The sequence below is a fragment of the Salmo salar genome, chromosome 04 (assembly GCF_965601325.2).
Source record: "Salmo salar chromosome 04, fSalSal1, whole genome shotgun sequence".
In the NCBI taxonomy this organism is placed as follows: Eukaryota; Metazoa; Chordata; class Actinopteri; order Salmoniformes; family Salmonidae; genus Salmo; species Salmo salar.
In genome coordinates, this window is record NC_138294.1 from 29,408,798 (window position 1) to 29,416,172 (window position 7,375).

Below are 7,375 nucleotides of genomic sequence, written 5' to 3' on the forward strand. Positions count from 1 at the left end.
ATGTATTCGGGTTGACACCCATATCAGCATTATTCTCAGATTTTTACCTCAACATAGTGTGAAACACATAAACAATAGCCTAAATGTAGGCTAATTTTGCTGGTGGCCATTGAGGAGATTCTGGATCTTTTCCCCACGGCATTATTCCCCCCATGCGTTTCCATGGCATTTCCATTGTCTTGGTTGAGTTCCATGGGCCTTTTTACCATTCTTAGCACTAGCCTTTAGGTCTTAGTTACAAGGTGTTTGCACTGACTCAATCACAGCTGAAGCCACACATGTTTTGGCTAATATTTCATCCTTATCCTGGAACCTGCATGTTGTGCAGGCTTTTGTTCCAGCCCAGCACCAGCTCACTGGATACAACTCATCAACCGATCATAAAGCCCTTGATTAGTTGAATCAGATGTTTTAGTACTGGACTGGAACTAAAACCTGCACACACTGTGTGACTTCGACCAGAATTGAAGAACAATTCATTTGAGTGTTGCCTCATTGAAGCACATGGGCGTTTCTGCAAAGAAGAGTTGAGGTCAAGCCTGCCTTACAACTGTGGTGCAAATATCAATACGCAGAGGTCCTGGTATAACTGACGTAACTTACACTGTTCTAAGAAGTTTCTTTAATTGTATAACTGACGTAACTGACTGTTCTGTGAATTATGGTTTCAAGTTGTTCACCCCTTTTTTTCTAATAACCTTCTAATAAACTTGCTGGTTTTAACTATGCTACTCTGTATTATCTGTCATCAATACTCTCCTCTATGCCACACTCTGCTGCCTGCTATATAAGATAAACACAGAATGATCCACAAGCCATATTACTATACCCACATTCACTGAGTGTACATAAACAACCAATGGCACCGGAGGGTAGGGCTGCCGTCTTATCGGCTCTCAACCAATCATGCTATTTTGTTTGTTTTTTTCGCGTTATTTGTAACTTGTTTTGTACATAATGTTGCTGCTACCGTCTTTTATGACCGAAAAGAGCTTCTGGACATCAGAACTGGGATTATTCAACTCAAATTGGACGAGGAGTTCTTCTTCAATGAGTCGGACACGAGGGATATACTGCAGACACCCGACCAGGCCCCGATCCTCTGGATTCGCCAGGGAGAAGGAAACGGAGATCTTGAGGAAAAAGATCAGGGTGCCTTGCGAGGATCAGGCGACGAGTGGCTAATCTGCCCTTGCCTTCCATTCTGCTAGCCAACGTTCAATCGCTGGAAAATAAATGGGACGAACTGAAAGCACGTATATCTGTTAGCAATTTATGTTATTTTTCAATAACAAACTCCAAAGCAAATCAGGGGGAGAAAATGTGGTTTATTCAGAGAGGACCATTCAACATGTTATGTTGGGAGTCAGATGTTCAGTCTCCCCTGTCCTCAGATTTTCCCCACAGGAACAAAGGAACAGGATGCCATTTATAACCCCCCACCCTAGCCTGGGGTTGACCAATCAGAAGTCCTTGTAGGACAACTTGGCCAATGGCCAAATAACAAGTATCCCACTCCACAATCTGGTGAACACCACTGACACCCATCTCCAAAAGGACACGGTTGATGAATCTTATGATATCCCCTATCACGTAACCATTGGATTTTTAGCACACTTGATAACCTGGATGAGGATGAGAAAAATAACCATAACTCCCACTATTGGAAGTATCATGCTCACCAAAAAACGTCCCCATGTACCGAATGTGGAAGACAACCACATGACTAAGCCTAAATCATCTGGATTGGAATCATGATATTTAGCGCCATCAGTCCTGATCTTTTGGATTAGGTCAGTTATTTCCTCAGATTTATCAGGAATGTAAGTACAGTATTCAGCACCAGTAACAGCACATGTACCTCCTTATGCGGACAGAAGATAATCAAGGGCCAAACTATTTTGCATTGCCACAGTCCGAATGGCAACCATCTCAGCAGTAATTAACTCAATACTCTCAACTGTACTATTAGCTAGGATTTCCAAAGAGTTAGCCATATTAATAACTTCCTGTGCTATTTCAGAAATATCATAAGAGGGAAACGCAATTGCAAAGAATCTCTCCGTTTCTGTAATCACATGTTTATGATGGTGTAAAAAAGGAGAATTCACAGAACGTCTTACATACAACATATCCCAAATAACACGACCCTTACTAACACGACCCTTACTAACACGACCCTTGCCACAACTTTGGTAACCAGGAATAGGCATATGATCCACAGATAAACTAAGTCCCATTTGGAGCTATCATACCATTATTGATTATATTACCGAAGGTACTGGCATCAAAAGTATTCCTAGTGAAATTACTGAGTCATTTCAACAGACATTAGACATTCCGCAACCTTAGTACCGTCACAGGCAGATAGTCTGATCACACTAACTCTGTCCTATTTTGACAAACGCGTCCTGGTGCAGTTGAGACAAGTTCCAAGAGAGTGACCTATTAAAACATAACCACCCAACAGGGGCATGTGTAATAACTAGGTAAGGTGGTCGCTGATTAGTGTCATTGGTAATCTCAAATGAAGGAAGGTACTGCAGAACTAGGTACTCTCGCATGTTGATTCTCAACGTTCTCACCCAAATTAGTACCAATAATCTCCTTATACCAATTAACATCTCTCCATATACCCAACATTTCGCTCTGGTTAAAAGGAATATCCCTTAATGGAATACCTGCCCTTGATGTGAATGGAGCATATGTACAAATCCAACAACTACTTTGAGGGACTACTGTGGCATAATGTAGAAAGAGAGCTAGAAACGTATTGATGCCCGAGTGTCCCTCATCCTGCTGATGCATCTCTGTGTTAGAAATGGACACACCACCCACATCCTGTATTAGGAGGAAACTCACAGGGAACATTATTTCAAACATCTTTCACTTGTCTGCAAGACAATAATATTCAATCGTCCTATTGAAGAGGTAATCATTCGCAAAGTCCTTTAAAAGTGACCAGCTCTTCCACGCTGGTATCAGTCCCACATAGATAACTATTAGATATTATGTTCTGACAGTCTGCAGGTAGTGAGGAATTCTCCTTCCGTTCCATTGGCTGCACTTCACCGGTGATCTTGTATTGTTTCAGGTACCTTCAAGGGATATCGCTGCAGCCTCAGACGATAGATTCACATAACCTGTAACGAAGGGGGAAAAAAGTGAAAGTAACATGTCCTGGTTTCAAGAGAAATTGGTATTTCACAGATTTCCCTAAGTAAGCATGTCCCAGTTTACAGGAAAACGTTGGACATTTCACCTAGATATCCCTAATATGATGACTGTGGTATACAACTTAGAAGCTTATCAGGTTCTGATCATCTAACTATGCTTCTTCACCCAAGATTGGCCCCCAATTGCTAATCAATCAGTTCTTTACTCTCCAGGCTCCGCTTTGTCATCAAAATGGACAACCTTGCAATGAATGACATGTACCCATCGTGATTTTCCCTGGACTTTTACCGCTGACCTTGTTAATAGCAAAACTTGATAAGGACCTTCCCATTTTGGCCCTAATGTCTCTGTCACATATTTTTTTACCATCACATGTTTTTTTTACCATCACCCACTGTCCTGACACTATGTTATGTCCCCACTCGGGAGTTATTTCCCATTAGAGAGTTGTATGCAATAGTTAAGCATTGTGTCACTCATAAAGTGAACGCCTACTTTTCTCAACTCTAACGTGCCTGGTATTATCACATTGTCCATTGTAGTAACTACCCATTAACTACCCATGCCCAGCCTGCCTCACACCTCCCCTCCACAATGCTTGAACCGTCTGTGTATAAGATAAACTCAGGCTTTACCAACACATGACTCTATAAACCCATCAGAGAGCTGATCCAAAACAACTCACAACAGTCGTGTTCAAGTAACGTGGTATCTGTAGCATACATCAGAGTAGCTGGATTACATGGTGTCTTTTCAACTATACCCATGTCCCATAGATCTTTAATCACTACTGTAGTAGCGTCCATAGCTTCCTTGCTAATGGGATATTGTTTTGTGCAAGGTGGAGCAACACCTGTGGTTCCATATCCAAAGTTTCATATCTGTCTTCCCCCCACTCCTGTTGCTCTCATCTTCTTGCCCGTGTACTGAGGACATATATGTTTTGCATAAGATATTGAAATACAGTGAATTCAGCACCCGTATCTACTAAAAAAATCTACTGCAAAGTTGTTAACAACATCATATTCACATATATTCCATCTGATTTCATATGTTCACCAGCTGAGATGGGATGTAGGAGGGAGTCTATTAGTTTACCTCCACCAAACTCTGCTGCTGAGCTGGAGAGAGCTTCTTACATTTCTGCTCAAGCATTGTGTCATTGGGGCTGTTGTCTTGATTCCATCTTCCCTTAGACAGACCCTTCTTCTCCTGGCCACTTCTCATAAAATCACATTTTCTTTCCCAACATTCTCATTGCCAGTGACCAGAAATCCCGCAATAATAACATACACCAGGTTTATTTTTTACTGAACGAATAATGTTGGTTTCACTCGGAACCTGCATAAATCTGATAACCACGTCTCGTGGATGCTTAAAAGTTGTTGACCATTCATCCAACTGTTTTGGAGATGCTGATTTGTGTGATCACTGTCTCTCGAAGTTTGTCTTTACTTCCTTTTACAGCCTGTGTTCTGGTTGGCCTAAGACATCGTTCGTCACTGCTGTCAGAATCTGTTGACTCAAAAACAAGCAGTGCCGACCAGTTGCTTGAAACCTGATCTGCCTTGCCCAATTCAGTGTGAGAGGGAACAGAGAGGCCACGGGTGGGGGTCACGTCTGACTTTGTCACCCGTGTCTCCTGCTCTACTTTGAAATGATTATAGATAGTGAGTTTCATGTTCACATCCGGAAGAGCTGTTCCACCCTTTACCAGAGTGGTTTTCTCACTTAACAATAACATTACATTAACGGCAAACGTGATATATATATATATATATATATCTTTTTGAGGACCCAAAACCCTTCTAGAACACAAATTGTTTCTGTAGGGCCTGGCTACCCATAACTTATGTTCACTCAAAAAGCTTTCACCCCCCAAAAAATGCTTCTCAACTAACAACTCACTTCTATACAACAAGAAAGTTTCACAAAAAAAAACCAGAGGCCTCAAACCTTTTAATGGAGTAAGGACTCCTACCTTTTAATAGAGTAACAAAGGACTAAACACTGTAATATAACAAAGGACTTGAACACTTATACATCACAGATACATATCACTCATTGCATACAGTATTTTAACATGATTTGGTTCTTTTAAAATGATATTGGTCTAGACTCACCCAGCAATTCTGCCATCAATCAGGATATTAAGAGTTGAATCGCCAAAGTGTGTTGTGCACAGCCTTCTTTCCTCTGGATCAACACACAGTTGATAAGTCTTTCTTGTTGTTGTTGTTCAGACCAATTCATCCGGGTCACGGAACCAAGTGTTAGCAATTTATGTTATTCTTCAATAACACAAACTCCAAAGCAAATCAGGGGGAGAAAAATTGGTTTATTCAGAGAGGACAAATCAAGATGTTATGCTGGGAGGTAGATGTTCAGATGTTCAGTCTCCCCTGTCCTCAGATTTTCCCCACCGAACAAAGGAACAGGATGCCATTTATAACCCCCCACCCTAGCCTGGGGTTGACCAATCAGAAGTCCTTGTAGGACAACTTGGCCAGTGGCCAGATAACAAGTATCCCACTCCAGACTCAATGTACAGACCAATGGAAACGTGACCCACGTAGCACACGTTGCTCTGAGTTCAGGAGTGACATTCCACAGATTCTGAACAGATGTTGAACTGACACCCAACTCCTATTTACAATTCGCTATTGACCATTAGTACTCTAGTTTTTAGTCCTCTCAAACTCTGCGTTGTGTATTTATCTTCAAAATATTCTTAAATATCCTACCAACGGGACATTAAAAACTGTAATATCTTATGTTTCATCGAGTCGTGGTTGAACGACGACATTAAGAACATACAGCTGGCGGGTTATACACAATCGGCAAGACAGAACAGCAGCCTCTGGTAAGACATGGGGCGGGGGCCTATGCATTTATGTAAACAACAGCTGGTGCACGAAATCTGAGGAAGTCTCAAAGTTTTGCTTGCCTGAAGTAGAGTATCTCATAAGCTGTAGACTACACTATCTACCTAGAGAATTTTCATCTGTATTTTTCATAGCTGTCTACATACCATCACAATGCGAGGTTGGCAGTAAAACCTCACTCAATGAGATGTATTCCACCATAAGCAAACAGGAAAACGCTCATACAGAGGCGGCACTCCTAGTGGCCGGTGACTTTAATGCAGGGAAACTTAAATCAGTTTTACCAAATTTCTATCAGCATGTTAAATGTGCAACCAGAGGGAAAACATTTATTCTAGACCACCTTTACTCCAAACAGAGACGCGTACAAAGTTCTACCTCGCCCTCCATTTGGCAAATCTGACCATAACTCTATCCTCCCGATTCCTGCTTACAAGCAAAAATTAAAGCAGGAAGCACCAGTGACTCAATCTATAAAAAGGTGGTCAGATGAAGCAGATGCTAAACTACAGAACTGTTTTGCTAGCGGGATTCTTCCAATGGCATTGAGGAGTACACCACATCAGTCACTGGCTTTATCAATAAGTTCATCAAATACGTCGTCCCCACAGTGACTGTACGTACATACCCCAACCAGAAGCCATGGATTACAGGCAACATTCGCACTGAGCTAAAGGGTAGAGCTGCCTCTTTCAAGGAGCGGGACTCTAACCCGGAAGCTTATAAGAAATCCCGCTATGCCCGCCAACGAACCATCAAACAGGCAAACCGTCAATACAGGACAAAGATCGAATCGTACTACACCGGCTCCGACGCTCGTCAGATGTGGCAGGGCTTGCAGGCTATTACAGACTACAAAGGGAAGCACAGCCGAGAGCTGCCCAGTGACACGAGCCTACCAGACAAGCTATATAACTTCTATGCTCGCATTGAGGCAAGTAACACTGAAACATGCATGAGAGCATCAGCTGTTCTGGATGACTGTGTGATCACGCTCTCCGCAGCTGATGTGAGTAAGACCTTTAAACAGGTCAACATTCACAAGGCTGCTGGGCCAGATGGATTACCAGGATGTGTACTCTGAGCATGCGCTGACCAACTGGAAAGTGTCTTCACTGACATTTTCAACCTCTCCCTACCGGAGTCTGTAATACCAACATGTTTCAAGCAGACCACTATAGTCCCTGTGCCCAAGAAAACTAAGGTAATCTGCCTAAATGACTACCGACCTGTAGCACTCACGTCGGTAGCCATGAAATGCTTTGAAAGGCTGGTCATGGCTCACATCAACACCATTTTTCCAGAAACCCTAG

At 42.3% G+C, this 7,375-nt stretch overlaps 1 long non-coding RNA gene across 1 annotated transcript; it reads right to left on the reverse strand.

Moving 5' to 3' along the window:
• Positions 1–1,308: 1,308 nt before the first annotated feature.
• LOC145878620 (uncharacterized) lies at positions 1,309–6,381 on the reverse strand. Its single transcript, XR_014392121.1, has 2 exons — positions 5,301–6,381; positions 1,309–3,143 (listed from the first exon to the last, which is right to left on the reverse strand). It is a non-coding gene; the product is annotated as an uncharacterized LOC145878620 (long non-coding RNA).
• Between the last annotated feature and the right edge of the window lie 994 nt (positions 6,382–7,375).